The 17,293-nt window shown below is 37.6% G+C and overlaps 1 protein-coding gene across 3 annotated transcripts in view; it reads left to right on the top strand.

Moving 5' to 3' along the window:
• The first annotated feature begins 2,094 nt into the window (after positions 1–2,094).
• Positions 2,095–17,293, top strand: part of LOC135738335 (kelch-like protein 29) — a 325,496-nt gene continuing 310,297 nt past the window's right edge. Inside the window, exon 1 of one of the 3 annotated variants that reach the window (XM_065256340.2) lies at positions 2,095–2,239. The gene's annotated coding sequence lies outside the window, so the exon portion shown is untranslated. Of the gene's footprint in view, positions 2,240–2,301; positions 2,356–2,451; positions 2,570–17,293 lie in introns of those variants that run through there. The other 2 variants (XM_065256342.2, XM_065256341.2) reach the window with 2 other exon arrangements.

The raw sequence follows: 17,293 nt of genomic DNA, 5'->3' as shown, positions 1-17,293 counted from the left end.
TAAGACCCTTATGCCTCGTTTATGATCATTTAGAGTCCTTCGAAACTGCAATTTTAAACTGCATTAAAACTGTAAAGTGTTGGGGTCTATTAAAGTCCATTAAAATAAGAAAAATCCTGAAATGTTTTCCTCAAAAAACATAATTTCTTCTCAACTGAACAAAGAGAAACATCAATTTTGGATGACATGGTGGTGAGTAAATTATCAGATTTTTTTTAAAGAAAATTGACTAATCCTTTAAGGGACCGCAAACATGCATTCCACATGCATCCCATAGTGCGTAATGGTCATAAACATATAGTCATTGCCCAACATTTTTAAATTTTGTACAAACATCCTGTCAGTTTCCAGCCAACAACTTCTAGACTCCACTTCACGGCATTCACAAAATTAATTGAAAGTTTATCACACCCAAATGAATAAAAACGTGTTGTGTGTGAAGCTTCATAATTACCCACAATGCCACACTAAGTACTGTCATTAGGTGTGTTCGACTTCATGCGGCGCTGCGCAGACCGATCGGCGGCTGACTTGAAGCAGTGCATTCCGGTTAGTATTTTTGTCCGACTTCAGCTGGCGCTGCAGGCACGTGACTGTGTCATATGGTTTTTAAGTACCGCGAGAGCGTTTCGAGAGTAGCCGGCTAGCTCAGCCGGTGCAGCTTCTCCAGAGCGGCTGCCCGGAGTTGTGATGACGTAACAGCTTTACGTGATTGGTCGCCTCATTGATGACAACGATCACGTGCGTTTCAAGTTTAATCCAACCTTTAGTTCCACTTAAAAACATTATAAATTCATGTTTTAAAACAGGAAAAAACACTTTAATATGGCTAAATATGTTATATTGTGTCGTGTAATAAAATAAAAATGAATATAACAAACTCTATTGGTATTTTAATAATATAGGCTTGTTTCCCGTTATTTTCGGGTATACAGTATAAGCAGCAATTAAAATATTCGATATAAAATGTTTCTGGTTGCAACTTTTTATTAAAAGGTGTGCCAAGCAGAGGCGTCATGCCCATTGAAACTGACGGGGCACGTGCCCCCTCGGTTTTTTGAGGCAAATGGATTTTGCATGCAACCTCAATATTAAATAAGCGTCCATTAATCTGTTACTTTCTTTTAATCTGTTTAATATGCACAGCATTTCAGTCACTTTTAAGAGGTTTTTGCCGTTTTGATAGTGTTTTGATCGTGTTACTTTATTACTTTATTCGGGCGGCAGGCGCTGCTGTCAGCCCAGCCGCAGACGTCATCAACGTCTGAGCGCTCACGAGCTTTGCTACTGCTGCATTTGTCTATCTATTCTACGTGTGAGCTACATTTCCAATAACGTGTTTCCGGTAATGTGAAGTTAACTTTCTCTGTGTAGAAAATGTATGGTTTAAATAGTGACCGTCTCTACGTTATATTAGTAGAGATGTCTAGATACAAGTTCGCCAGAGTTTACTGGGGTGCGGAATCACAAATGCTCACATACTGTATGAGGTAAAATTTAATGCTAAATTCCGTTCTTCTAATAATCTTATCTAAACATATTTTTTTAAATCATTATTGAACATTAAAATCAATCACGTGGCTATAGCTTTTGTCATTTTCGTTGTTTATATACTTTATGTATTTAAAATTATATTAATTTCATAGGATAATGCAGTTGTTGTGAAAATGCATTAATGACACAATTAAACAAGTCATTAAACAAAACAAAAAATGAACAATATGTCATTATTCCGATTGAATAGTATTTGATATAAAAGTTAGTCAACACTTTTATTTTGGAGATTTTTGCAGGAAGGCAGGGACGCTCAGATTGTTAGAAATGTAGGTGCCATGAAAAAGACTGAAAGCTCTATAATATTAAATATATTTCGTATAATATCTATCCATCCATCTAATCTTCACCTTTGTATACAATCTGTTGCGAATTAAGGCATTATTGCTTTGTAATTCCATATGTAGCCAGCAGGCGCCGCTGATTCTCAGGTAAACACACACACGGTTTGCGGTGGGCGGGGTTTATGTGGAGTAAACTATCAGCTGGGAGAGCGGAGTGGCGTTCAGTCGCGAGAGGTGCGAGCAGCAGACACGACGCTTGTGCAGCGCAACTCAGAGAGGGACACACATACAAGAGACGGAAGCACTTTTTACAGCCATGCAATGAACAAACGGCCAGCGCGTAACGATCGGCGTACACGTCTGGTGAAATCCTGGGTACCGTTGGGCATCTCCATCAGAAGGTGAGGCTGAAGGTCCTGTCGTGGATGACAACTGTACGTTACTGTTTCGTGGAGGCTGTTGTCGTGCGTGATGTTACGGTGACACATGTCACCTGTGCGTAACGCGTTGCGTAAAGGTGCGTTCGCGTTGGTTTGTGCATGGGGAAAACTTCCAAACGGGATTAAATGTAAACCACAGAGGAATTGATGGATCGGGAGCACATTGGCTGACACTTTTGTCTCGCATACTACAAATGCAGAGATGCTCAGAGCATTACTTTGGAGATATAGTTGCACACCTGTATGCTAGCCTATTGAATGTTTCAAGGGAACCACAAGTCTCCAAACCTAGTGAGCTGCATTTTTGAACATTCATGTATTGCACATATGATGTCCAGAATATGAATATGAATTTGTCAGATCACTAAGTTTGAAGGCACAGATGTTGATTTGCTAGTTGAGAAATTAGACTGCGAGGTTCTTGGCATTGTTGTTTAGTAACTTTCATTAACATTTATTCTAAATTAATGTTCAGCTGCAAGTTCATCTCACCACTGTGTTGTTTGACTGAGAAAGATTCATATTTGTTTAATAGTTACTTACTTACTTTACATATTGAAAAGTATTGTCATTTATATTCCACTTAATTACATTTATTATTATTTTTAATAACTGAAAGGTTTTCTCCTCATTGTTTGGTATCATACAGATGACTATCACAGTAAATGATCTGTAAATGATAGACTGTTTTGAACCCATGGACTATTCTGCATTCAGAAACATGGTTACTGTTTTTTGGTTCCTTGCAAGATGTAAACAATGGCAATCTGAATATACCCCTACAAGGCAACGTTATACGGATACTATGAATATAGTAATCATAAATTGCATGCGTAGTCATTTTTGCAAGAAATGTGAGTGCGTGGTGGTAGTTTTAATGCTGTCTTGGGGATCAGCACCATAACATATTTTGCATGTCACCATAAAGCTTGACTGCCCTTGTGCCCTTAGTATAATCTCTGACTCCTCTCTTGCACATGCAGAAGTGCATATACAGATGTAAAATCGTGGTTGTCGATGAAATAGCAGCTCTGTAATGTTCCCAGATTGAAACATTGATAACATTGGCAAATGTATCGGGTAGCAGCTTGGAACAGGCGTAGGATTAAAAGCTTACGATTCGAGTGGAACGGGGCTGAGATCTCTGATCATGAGGGCTCACGCACGCATGACACTTCCAGTTGTAAAAATGACAGAAATGTGGGCATGGCTGGACTAAGTGAATGAACTCGGGGTTGGGTGTTTTGTTTTATTCTGGTCCAGATTTGTGCAGTGCTTTGGTTGTGTTGTGTTCTGTACTGGATATGTTGGGCTATTCGGGTCCAAATCAATATGTTTGAAAGCAACTATAAAAGGAAGAAGAAAGGATAGGAGTTTTTGTGTCTTGGCAAGGCTGATGTGTTTTCAGGGCTTTATTGAACACGGATATATTTTTCTGTAGCTTTTCAAAGAAAGAGATATTTTAAAGACATACTATAACTGTACTGCACGACTACTATTGTGTTTTATCCATGCACACATCTACAAGTGTAGACATAAAGCAGGGTTATAAATCTCATCAGCTATAAATCTGGATTCAGTGTGTAAATGCTTGATTTTGTGAGAGCTTAATACAGTGCATAGTCTCCCGCATGCTTTTCTGTCGTTGCTCGGCTGTTTGTTGTAATGCATTCGGTTTCGTGACCTCAGACGAACTGCATAGAAAAACATAAGTTAATGTCTAACAATCTGCGCACAGCAGCGTGCTGCTGGCTCACAACAATATGAAAATAAACATATCCGGGAGGTGTCAGCTTTGACATTTGACGCTGTAATATGTTGTTGTTTGCACTGCTATGACTTTGTTTAAATAAACATGATTGATAACTGATATGGCTGACATTCGACGGAGAGATTGACGGTAATGTTTTCCCGGGCCTATGACAAAGGCAGGCCTAGTTCCTTATTATACCTCTGGCTTATTTGGCCTGCGGTTCCTTTAAATTTTGCCCTGGGCCCTATGAATTTTAACAATAGAGTTAAAAGTGTAGTACAGTAAAGCTGACCAGAGATTTTATTTTACTGTTAATGTGTCGCTGTTTAATAATTGCTTATATGCACAGAATGTTCGACAACCAAAACTGTTCAGCTGAAACGTATCATTCACATGCCTCTCACCCTACATTGACCGTATCATTGAAAACGTTATTATTATCTTTTCACTTATTTTTTACGATTGCCAAACATTCGGTGTAGGGCTGTGCGATTTTTGGAAAATATCTAACTGCAATTTTTTTTTTACTGCAATTGTGATTTAATTTTAAAAAGCAGAAAATGCGTTAAATGTGTTAATTTTATTCAAGTGAAATTAGCAGAGCCAGGTGTAAGTGAGGTTGCGCACACTGGTCAAGTTTAAGCACCTCGTCCGTTTTGGAGAAGCGTCGTTTTGGTATGAAAATCATTCAGAAGCGCAGGCTGCTTGCGCGTTCTTTTGAATTGGGAATAGCAAACATGCATCATAGACGATTTAGAAACTTTTGGTGATATAAAATGTGCACAATAACGTCAATGAAGCATCATTGAATGTATAATTTTATTTCTCCGGTACTGATTGAACTGAGGCATGCAATTGGTTAAGACTTTCACAAAGAGGGCTGTCGCAATACAGTCTCCTGAAGACGCGTATAAATAGCACGAAGTGTAAAACTCATGCAATACAAACGCCAAATTCCACTTTGGCGTGCCAATGATACCCCAGTCCTTCCCATTCACTTAAACGGTGCATCTTTTTTTGTCATTTTATTTATTGGTTTCTCAATTTTTTTCTGTTTTTTAAACCATTTTCGCTTGGGTTAAGGGTTAGATTTTAGATTTGCTTAATGAGGTTATTTAATAAACAGGTTTCTCCATGTTTTTGCCCATATTTAAGCCATGGTCGCTTGGAGTTGGGGTTAGAGTTGGGGTTTGGGTTAGGATGTCAAAATATATATAACAAAAAGTTGTTCGAACCCTAAACCCATGCGAAAATGGTAAAAAATCGAGAAACCAATAAATAAAATAAATGACCAATAAATAAAACGACAAAAAAAGATGCACCGTTTAAGTGAATGGGAAGGACTGACATATCATATGCATGCAAAAATGGAATTTGGCGTATGTATTGAACGAGTTTTACCTTCGTGCTATTTATACGCATCTTCAGGAGACTGGGCTGGCAGTCCTGCTGCATATTTCTCATATTACGGCCTTTTGCTATTTTCTAATCGCAATGTTTCATATCGCGATTCAATTTTAATGAGCCCTAATTCAGTGCATCCCTAATCGCATATGGTTGTGCATTTTGCAAGTAATAAAAGCTGCAGGATTGTGGGTAATGTCAAACGAGTTGTTTTTGGCTGCCAATACAATAATACATTTGTTGGTTGTTCTTGAGGTCTTATTTGTGATATGATAAATTGCTTGGCGTTATTGAATGTTTTGTCTTGAACTTGCCTGAAAGACTCAATCAGTCGACTGAAGTGTTTGTCTAAAAATTAAATGCAACTTTTGTTTGGTTTGATGACTAGAAAAATAGCCAGTAGTGTTTTTACATGCACATTCTTGCACTTTAATTTTCTGGTAAAGGTCATGCAAACCTGCTTTTTATCAGAAAAGTTTATAAATAAATTTAATAGCATGCATAAAATATCCCTGGTAGCAGACTGATAATAGATGTGCTGAGAAATCACACCTGTCTCTCAGATGGCTCGAGGCTCTGTAAACACCATCAATGAGTCAGAGGGGTAAAAGTTTTACCTTATCTAAAAAAACTTACCAATTAAAACTCTGCCTGTAAGTTACAAATTGTTGTTGACATGGGGTTGGCTAACATGAATTTTGAGGGCGAAGTTATAAACAAAGGGCATGTTGAAGTTAGGATGAAGATGATTGAAATTGCTTACTTTTTTAGCTTAGCTGGTTTAGATTAAACTCTTTCCCCGCCAGTGTTTTAAAAAAAGTTTTATGATTTTCATAAAAGTTTAATGTCTTGCAGAAAATTGTCTTTGTTTTAATATATAAACATACAACATCAAATAAAAGGACAGACCCTTTGCTTTCAAACAAACAAAAAAACTTTCATCCTACCTTCATTTGTTCTGTTTTATCACCTCAATAAAATGTGCAAAAAGCTGAGATAATTGCATTTTTGTGAAGGACTTTTGTTAGGGACCAGATTCAAAGCAATGACTAAAACATCTACAGAGTTATTTACTGTTTTTGGATAAGTTGATGCTTGATTGTTTTATACGTTGGGTAAGAGTGCCACCTAGTGGATAATAGCGAAAATATGGATTGCTGTAAAAACTCCTCATTGGCAAGGATGTGTTTTCTCTTAATTGATGAGATAACTCGTCAATGGCGGTGAAAGAGTTAAGATTCTCTGCGTTAAATAACAGTTTTCTAGGAAGTTTTCTAGGATTTATTAACTCAAATCTGCGAATTTGGTGGCTCCTGAGTTCTTGTAGCCTCATGGGATTTAAATATGTACACTTTTTTTGCATACTTCGGTTACAGACATACTGCATATTTTGCATACTATATAATAGGATTGCAACATCCAACTCGATATTAATTAACAAAAATTTATTATTAAAATCCTTGTCACCAAATGTCAACATCTATTAGTTGGTTTGCCCAGGTCATGAGGATTGTTTACTGGTTTTGTTTACTTATATTTTGAAACTCAAAGGTGGTTTTAGATTGATAAGGGCTTACTAATGATCAGATAGTCGTAGTTAATGAAATAGTTGTGCATAATATCGCCTTTGCGATTTAGAATCCATATCGGACAGGTTTTATAGTGTGTATCACGAAATATTGTTACTAGGGCTAAAACGATTCATCGAGTTACTTGAAAAAATTCCTAAAGGCAAAAATTCTGCCTCGAAACCTTGTTACATTCTTATGACGCACACCATACGTGCATGGATCTGATTCACACGGATCTTTGTTCAATGTTCAGGAAACACATCATAGCGCGTGATACATTTTGAATATAGTTGGTGCGGTGGCGGAGATGTCCATAAACGTTACATAAACGATTTGAATCCCATACTGTATTTGTAGCGATGTCGTTATGCGGTTTGACTAGATATGATGTTTAGCTTTGATGTTTTTAAGTAGTAAACCTACTCACGTTCAATTGCAAGAGAGTATAGCTTAATAGGCTTGTTGCGATAGTCGGTGAAACGGTGATTACCGGTGCTTCAGCCTCTCACCGGTTAGATCACTTGCCCACCGCGACACCGTCTTTCACCGTCGTTTTGATATTTTCTTGTAATTAAATCATTTAGTTTCGTTAGAGAGAGCAAACACTTACAACTGTATGTGTCTGCTGGCTGAATCCAGCGGAGCTGAACGCGCGTCATCACAGAGCAGCGGCTGCGGGTGTCAGATTTCATTCCTGTCAGACTGTGGCGAGCAGACGATGGCAGAAGCCGCGTGCTTACTCGTTTTTGTTATAATATACATATATGATGTTTAATATAGGCGAGATCGTTTTGTTGTTGTGTTTTTCATTAAGAATAATAATAAACCCATCATTCAAGCAGCGCTTTATGGAGGAATAGCCGGTTGCTCTGCTTGGGACTGGCGGGTTTCTGTCAGAAGTACCTGCGCACATTGACTCAAGCACGTAAACCAGCTGTTGCACTCACATTTGCACACAAATTCATACGCGATTTAACGCAGCGTACGCAAGCGCTGGATTTAAACAACAGTTGCATCTAACTCAAAAGTGAAAGTAAAATGCGCACTTCTGTGGATTTATAAGCCCCTCCCACACGGTGAAACCGGTAAAACCGGGTTTGTCACGCGCTGATTAACCGGTGGGAAAATTCTGTCACCGCAACAACCCTATAGCTTAAAAAAGAACCCCTTCACACACACGCATGCACGATCGTCTCTCCCACGCGAGTCAGACCGATCGCGCAATGCATCACACAACTCTTATGTAGCAACGCAACAATAATTTCAGCATGCATTCACTGTATACAGCGGGACGTGATATTGTGATTTTTCAAACGGATGCTTCACCTTAAATGCACCGCAATGCAAGTGATCTGACTGGGGTTTCTCTCTTCCTCACACACACACACACACACACACACACACACACACACACACACACACACACACACACACACACACACACACGTACCATAGCAAAAAGGTTCACCCCAAAAATTATATATTATTTGTTAGTAGCCTAATGGTAAATGCTGCCGGTGTAGAAATGTACATAAACCAGATATTTACTTTAATGCCAGGGCTAGATTACAGCATTAAACCTGCTGTGCATAATAATAAATTAAATGCTTAATTGTTGGCACTGGCACTAATAAACACTAAATGGGTAAAAATAAATAGGCTTATTTTTTGGAGCCAAATGTCAATACCTCTGGTTTTTTTAGAAATAAAAGCCAAATGCTTGATCATTTTACAGCCACGTCATTTTCGTTACGCATTATTTCTTTTGGTTGTTTAAAAACACATTCAAAATTTGTATCCGATTAATCGATCGATTCAGGATTCAGTGCTAGATTACTCGATTACAAAAAAAATTGATAGCTACAGCGTACAGCCCTAATTGTTACACCCCTAGTATTTAAAGAAGTTGTAATATTTAAAAACGTGTTTCAAATGTCAACATGTACGTTGATATGACTTTTTATAGCTTTTTTCTGAATATTTGAAAAAAATTGTCTGATTAATCGATTAGGTAACACTTGACAATAATGTGTTTGTAAACACATGCATTTTCTAACATGAACTAACAGTAAACAATACTTCTATATAATTAGTTAATCTTAGTTTATGTTAATTTTATCATTTGCTAATACATTTTTAAAATCAAATGTTGTAACTGTTAACATTTGTTAATGCACAATAAACTAACATGAACTATTTAATTGGCATTAACTAACATGAACATGCATTTATTAATGTTAACATATACAACCTTATTGTTTGATGTTACTTTCGATTATCAGAATATCATTAGTGGTAGCCCTGCTATATAATATAAATTTAGCATATTTCGGATGCCTATTTTATGTCATGTTTGTTAAGATTTTGACATCGTGAATAAAAAAAAGAACTTTAAGGGGCGGTTTCCCGGACCAGGATTAGCTTAATCCAGAACTAGGCCTTAGTTTAATTAGGAAATATAATTAGTTTTAACAAACATGCCTTACTAAAAACATTACCTGTGTGCATTTTGAGGTAAAACAAAGGGCACTGATGTATTTTAAGATATGTAAGTGCAAGTTGTTTTCAGTTTGGAGAGCTCTTAAAACTGTTTAAGTCTAGGACTAGTCTAATCCCTGTCAGGGAAACCGCCCCTAAAATCCATATAAATGTGGTTTGTTATTGAATTTATAAAGATGATTTATAAAAGCACAAATTTGATTTAAAATGGATCAAATTTAGTACCAAAATTGAAAAGCCCTTTATAACAGGTCTACTTAGTAAGTCTGGATGCAAGCAGTCACATGCGATGACTAAACCTGGGCACTGTTGGTGAATTCAGAGCTGCAGGAGTATGTAAATATGCCGTGGGACTCTTGGCACGATCAATGATCTGAGTACCATATATAGACTAAACCCGCGAGGATGCATTGGCAACCATAACAGAAAATAAACAAACAGATGAGATGGTGGAAACCACACAGCTACTGATGATAAGACAAATGGAGTATCACAATTGAGCTTCACAGCGAGGTCAGATCAGAGAGACACTTTAGACTGACTCATAATTTGTGGATTTAAGCCGTTTGGGAATCCGTGCCTCGTCGAATGTCAGGCTCTGTGATGAGAATTAGTATGCGAAATATTCAGCTGCGAGCCAAAGCGAATGGAGTAATATACTTGCTAATGTAGAGGGCGAAGGCCTTGAGCGAATTGCACAGTTTCTGAGCTTTTAAAAGGCTGCGTGAGCCATTAGAGACTGTTGTCCGCCATCCATACCCTCGTCGAGCCGTCACCTCCAACCTCTGCCGCTCAGAACGCACAGAGCTGTAGGTTTTCAGAGCTGTTTTCAAACTCGATTTTGCCTCGGAGTGACAATTTAGCATAGTTATATTGTGTTGAGATTGTGAAGTGCCTCTAACAGTGTCATCTCTGATAAACTCGGCAATTAAATTTCACATTCATTAGCTTTGCTCGAAAAAGAAAAACACAGCTTACATGAGTGTACGCTGCTGCCTTTAAAGGTCTTGCTGAAGAGAGATATGTGTTGATGCTTTTGTAATGAGTCATATAAAACTTTTGCAAATTGTAGCCATAACTGTAAAAGTGTAGCTGGTTAATATTGTTACGGTTTTTGTTATATTAGCAGAAAAGTTGCTTTTTATTCAATTTTTATTTCAATGGCTCTTTTAACTATTTGCATTAATGCAAAGCAGAAAATACCTTTTTGAACAAACCATCCTGATCTCACGGGAATTTGTATGTATTTTATGTGTTGCCAAATGTGTATGAATTTGTACGAAGTTAATCAAAAACAAAAACGTATAATTGTCATTAAAAACAAATGAAACCCTGCCCCTAACCCCAACGTCACAAGAGTGAACGCAAATCATACAAAAACGTATGAATGTTGTTGTACGAATTTATATGAATTAGCCACCTTGCAAAATACGTACATATTTTTTAAAATACATGTCATTTGAAAGATATTAAAACTAATTGAATTACATGCACTGATGAATTTCACGCAATAAAATAACGGTAACATTATACAATAAGGTTGTATTTGTTAAAGAGCAGCTATTGTCCGATTCACGAATTTTACATTTACTTTGGTGTAAGTGTGTAGGGCTGAACGATACATCGAATTTTCATTGTCATCGCGATATGAACTCACGCGATACACATCGCAACAGACAGCCTTGATACGATGAATGAAGGGAAAACGGTAAGCGCATGTAATGAACGTTTGACCCGTCAGGTTTAGTCCTGAAGACATGCCCTGCGTCCCAAACCGCATACTTCCATACTGTATAGTAGGCGAAAAGCACTACTTCTCGTACTCTTTGCATACTAAATAGTATGGAAGTAGGCAGTTTGGGACGCACGGATGGTTTGCGCGTTCAGGGGAACCCCCAAGTCAGCTACGCTCAGATTGATTTGTGAAGTGTCAGTTGCGACGCTGTGCCTGTTAGCAAAAATGATGGCGAGAAAGGAGAGAAAAGTGAGGAAAATGTGTTGTCAGACGAAGACCTTGTGGGGAGAAGGAACAGCACTTCAGCTGGAATTATTTTGGATTTAAGAGAGATGACGCCGCAAACACAGGTACTGTGGAAGCGTTGATTCACATATTGCGTCTATTGCGCGCTCAAGTTCATTATTTCAAATGTATATGCGCTCTGGAAGCGCCGCGGTCGCGTCTCGCACGCGGTGCGACGCGCTCGTTATTTCCAAGTATTTCAAAAACATTTTAACTTTTCAGAATGACACAAGCACAGCGTGCAGGTCATGTGACAATAACCTACGTGTCTAGCGTTTTTATGCGCGACATGTGAATGGCCCCTAAAACATGAAAAAAAAAATATATTTATCGCAACTCACATCGTCATCGCAACATTAAACAATGTCATCGCACATCGCAACTTTTCCTCACATCATGCAGCCCTATAAGTGTGTTTTAGTACATGTTAACGATATGCAAAAGGTACAAACCCCAAAGTAAATGATGACGCGAGTTATCGTCTCCAACGTAAATCTCAAACACACGGATTGTAGGCAAAACCTTTACTTCCTAGGATTGGTGATGTAGACAAGACCGACATTATCGTAATTACTCCGGCTTTGAATCACAGCCTGTAAGTTAACTCCTGTTAGCATTGCACTGTGAGCGAATCTTTCAAACATGGTAAGGAGCGTCACATTTCGGCTGACGTCAGAGGTATTCAGGCCAATCACAACGTACAGATTAGCTGGCCAATCAGTGCTTTTCAAATAGATGAGTTTTGTACAAAATCAGGGCATTTCAGGAAGAGCGGGAAATCTGGAGCTACAAAAATTTACGGTATGTGGAAAATAATGTGTTTTTTTTAACCATAAACCACCCAAACACATTGTATTATACCAAATACACAAAATAACGTTGTTTTTTAGCAATTAAATAGGTGCTCTTTATCATTAGTTAATGCATTAGCTAAAAATGAATAATACTTCTGCAGCATTTGTCAATCTTAGTTCATGTTAATTAATTTCAGCTTTTACTAATAATTTTTTTTAATTAAAAGTTGCTAACATAAGTTAATGCACAATAGTTATGCGCAGGTCAGGGTTTTTTTTCAACCCACGGGTCCCGTTTTTATGAAATTATTTTGACCGCACCAGCCCACCTCGTACCACTCTATCTAATTTTACAGTGCGCCCGCGGCCATTAAATAGACCTACTAGGCATTGAAATGTAATTGAAAACAGACTTTATTTTAGCCTAAAAGTGCTTGGAAACAGCCATTAGATTACAGCGCCCTATAAACTGGCAACAACATACGCTTATGAACTATAGAAACTAGCATGCTTATATTAATAAAATGATAGGATAATGATAAACATTTTTAACATTTACAAAGCAGCATTTGTGTTATCTATTCATAAATTCCTGACCTTAATTTCTCCCGCACTTCGTCTTTCATCTTCACTTTTATATCTCTGTTTGTTTTGTTGTTGTGTCTGGCAGTGCGAGCTGCTTGGTGCTTTCCGTACGTGAGGTCAAATGTTCGAGGACATGAGGCAAGTTATGTAGCTACGTAGGCTAACATACCTTATCAAATAACCTAATAAAATTTTAATAAATATTTAATACAGGCTATAGGGTGATTCTCGCGAAATCCAGATTTAGAAGGTGTCCAGCATCTGAATTTAAAAAAGCCCTTTTTTTGCACATATAAGATTAAGATCTAAACTTACTACAACCATTATTTTTAGAGGATTTAAAAATATTTTCTATTTAATTATTTACATTTTTTAAATTATCATTATCAAAAATTATCATTATCGCAACGTGTATTACATTAAGTATATGCATTTACAAACTCATGTTTTGGTAATGAGAACTAAAAAGTTGTCTAGGTATGACCAACAAAATTTCAACTTTTATCTGGAGAGAAAAAATAAGAATTGCTTACCTGGTAGCCATCTTGAGTCTCACAGTCAATTATGTCCCTTCCAACATTTTAAAAAAATGTTAGTTCATTGAGGGCTTAAACAATGATTGAAAATTGTTGCGGAGGATGAGAAATTTGGTCTTGGACACATTTATATTCTTTATTATTGTCTCTACATTTACCAATGATCACCAAATAACACATGTTTCTTTACTGTAAATGTTTATAGTATAACATGCACTGAAGCGTTTTATTTTTTAGATTTTTTAATTATAAATATTTCCATGTCAAAGAACCCAAATCCAGTCATGGACACGTTGCGATAATGACAATTTTTCCCTTAAATGAAAAAACAACAAAATTCGTTTGTATGATGTCATTTGAAATAATGTGCAAAATAGTACATGAAGAGATGTTTGTAACTGTATTCTTCTTATTTTGATACTCTTACTTTGCATTTACTTTTTTTATCAAAATGTTTTATGACTCCTCATAAGTCTAATTTTGTGAGAATCACCCTATAGGGAAATGCACGCAAAATAAATTTTTTATTTTGTTTTTAATGACCCGTCTCACAAATAGTGTGACAATTTCTTTACCCGCGCATCCCTAAAACACAATTAACACACATGAACCAGTTGTATTGCTATTATTAACTAACATGAACAAAGATTAAAAAATGCTGAAAATTATATTGCTCATTGTTATTTCATGTTAGCTAATAATGCCTTGCCTCCGAGTTGCTCCAAAAATGCGAACCGATCCTTTGAGATTAAGAGTTGCAACCCTCAAATTCAAGAGTCTGTGTTTGGTTAAAAATAGAGCCATCAGGGTCAGTTAAGGCAGTTATATGTTGGCTTAATGGCCAGTGAATGTGGTGCTTATCAGAGCCTGTAATCTGGAGCTGTAACATTGAGCCCCTCCCAACAGCACTGTTACCCAGCAGGGTGTAGGTTAAGCAGGCCGATCTCAAATCCCTCTCGCCCTCGACAGCTTCGCGTTTCAGCAGATCTCCGGCACCCTCGCGGCTAGCGCAGCACGTCGCCTCACCTCCACGCATTTTTCACCTTATTAGCTTCACGTCCTCTGTTTGCATTCAGCTCTTCGATATTGAATGTCATTTTCTTTAGCTTTCTAAATGCTTCAGATGGAAACAAGTTGTCAGACATCGCTGGAAAGCTTGCAGTACTGTGGGATGCGTGTGCTGGGGTGTTATGTAATAATTTATTTGCTGGGTAAATAATTGAATCTGCCTTCAAGGATAGCTGCTCTATCTAGGGCATTAGAGACGGTTCAGGTGTAAAACTACGCCAGTGATTTATGATTTTTCTTGATGCGTTTGGCCTCTGTGGACCGGTTCGCCGTGGCTGGGAAACTAGCCACTAAATACCGCATCTCTGGGGTCATCGTGGACGTTTATATGATTTAATATGAACCTGTTTAGTAATAAAGTCCACCGTTAACTACCGCTCTCCGGCTCGTCGTGGTTATGAATGAAGCTATATGAAGAAAACATCTAGGATAGCTTTAGTTGCAGAAAACCTCATAGACAGAAACCTGTTTCAAAGATGCTTTGTTAAAGCCAAATGTATGTTTAGTAGAAGGCAATCCCAGAATGCATTGCACAAAACTGATTAAAATAAAGAAAATAATATTATAAATAATATCATGTTTTTCAGAACTAAAAAGCAACAAAATAATTCATTTTAAAATAACACAATTTCAACCCAAAAAGTCAAAGGACAGGTCTCCAACCTTTTTGTGAGCAATGGATAAAACAATCTGAAGGGCTACTTTTTTGATATAGTCTACTTAAAGGTGCAGTGTGTTACTTTTAGAAGGATTTAAAGGCAGAAATGCAAGATAATATACATAACTATATTATCAGTGGTGTATAAAGACCTTACATAATGAACTGTTATGTTTTTATTACCTTAGAATGAGCCATTTTTATCTACATACACTGCTGATCCCCTTACATGGAAGTCACCATTTTGTCCCACCATGTTTCTACAGTAGCCCTAAACGAACAAACTGCTGTACAGAGCGCGTTTTATCACTACTGTACAACAACATGTTGGTTCTTTGGCGGCTACTGTAGCTTCTCTATGCGTTTCGGTGAATGGTGGACTGAGCCGTTGGTCGCAATTCACAATCTCACTGCTAGATGCCGCTAAAATCTACACACTGCACCTTTAAAACCTTTTTGTTTTACTTGTTGATTTTATTTTATTTTACTTGTTAATATGTTTTATCAATGTTTAAAATATTATAATTGAGGCATTAGTAGAGTGTGCTTTGGCGGGCACCTCACAGACACCGTGCGGGCAACCTGGTGCCCGCGGGCACCACTTTAGAGACCACTGTCATAGGACATTTTCTTAAAAAAAGAACATTATTTTGTGTATTTGCTGTCAAAAAACATTATTTCCCACATAACGTGTTAGTGCTTTTTGAAACCCGGTGCATTGTAATTGTCCGAATACCTCAAGCCCCTTACCATATTAGAAATATCAGCTTCCAAAACACATTGGGACGCCTCCACAACATGGTGGCGGCAACAAATGCGAGAATAAATGTTATGCATTAGGGATGTTCACATTAACCGTTTAACCGTTAACCGAAGGTAAGAATTTATGACCGATTAACATTATCAGTTAAAATAAAAAATATGGTGCGTGTCATGAGCCGACAGACATTTCGCAACTTTTCTACTGTATCTTTAATTTGTGAATGTCCTGTAAATGACACCAATGATTGCTGCCCTGACGGTCTGATAAAGTAATAATTTGTATGAGAAATCATTTGTATGCGTGTTTGGAAGCTGAACAGAGACGCGCGCGTGTCCGCCCAAGATGACGCGGTCCGTCTCACGCACATCCGGACAGACGTTCGCTGATGGCCTCTGCTCTGACCCTAAACATAAACATCTCTCTTTTTGCACAAACGGAGAAAGACGACGCAAAACCAAAACTTTCTGAAAAGCGTCCTGCTTTAGAAATGACCACTGTGGTAGATGAAACGGAGACAATCTGCCCTTTGGATATTAATCCTCTGGACCGACCGCGTGCTTTGTAATAAGGTAATGTTGCGTGAATATCTGATAATGTATGAATCCTGGTTCTGTTGTTGATCTGTCGCTGCTGTTTGCACGTTCAAATTAAATGTTTTGTTTTTACTAGTTCACAGACAACCGTCAACTGTATTTTTACTCAATGACAATTTCATATTAAAATCTTATAAGTTAATGGTTAATGTTCGGTTTAGAAGCTTCGGTTGTCGGTCGGGAAAATTAACTGATATGAGCATCCCTATTATGCATCATTTGTGTATACATTTGGCCGGCGTTATGCAAATCTTCCCACACAGTGATGTAAATATTTGGGGGGGGGTGTTTGAATGAGGCGTTTTAGGAAGGCGTGGATGAGCCATCACTTTTAGAAATAATATCTGTTTGGGTTTGAGACTTTAATCTTTGTGATTTCACAGATCAACAGCGTTTAACACTCAAAGACCAAGGAAAGTATGAAACCACATCATATGACACCTTTAAAGTGTTTTGTTGTTTGCTTGATATTGGGGGATTATTTTGTTTTACTGCATTTTTCGATATGAGAAATGATGGATGACTTCACCAATGACTTAAAATTTCTTAGGATTTACCTTTATATATTCATTTCTTATCTCATATTTGTGATTTCTGTCGGCCGTGTAAACTGTTTATATAGCTCAACACTGGCAAGGGCATCCAAAATAGGTTTGCTATTGGAAAAAAAGTGACGTGACATTGCAGTTGCGGACATTGTAATGTCAATGTATTTGCAACAATACTTTTATTATTTTCTTTCTACCATGGGACACAATTAAAAATGTTTGG

This window comes from Paramisgurnus dabryanus, chromosome 12 (assembly GCF_030506205.2).
Source record: "Paramisgurnus dabryanus chromosome 12, PD_genome_1.1, whole genome shotgun sequence".
Classification (NCBI taxonomy): Eukaryota; Metazoa; Chordata; class Actinopteri; order Cypriniformes; family Cobitidae; genus Paramisgurnus; species Paramisgurnus dabryanus.
The sequence above is the reverse complement of the archived record's forward strand: the minus strand, read 5'-3'. Positions and strand labels throughout refer to the sequence as shown.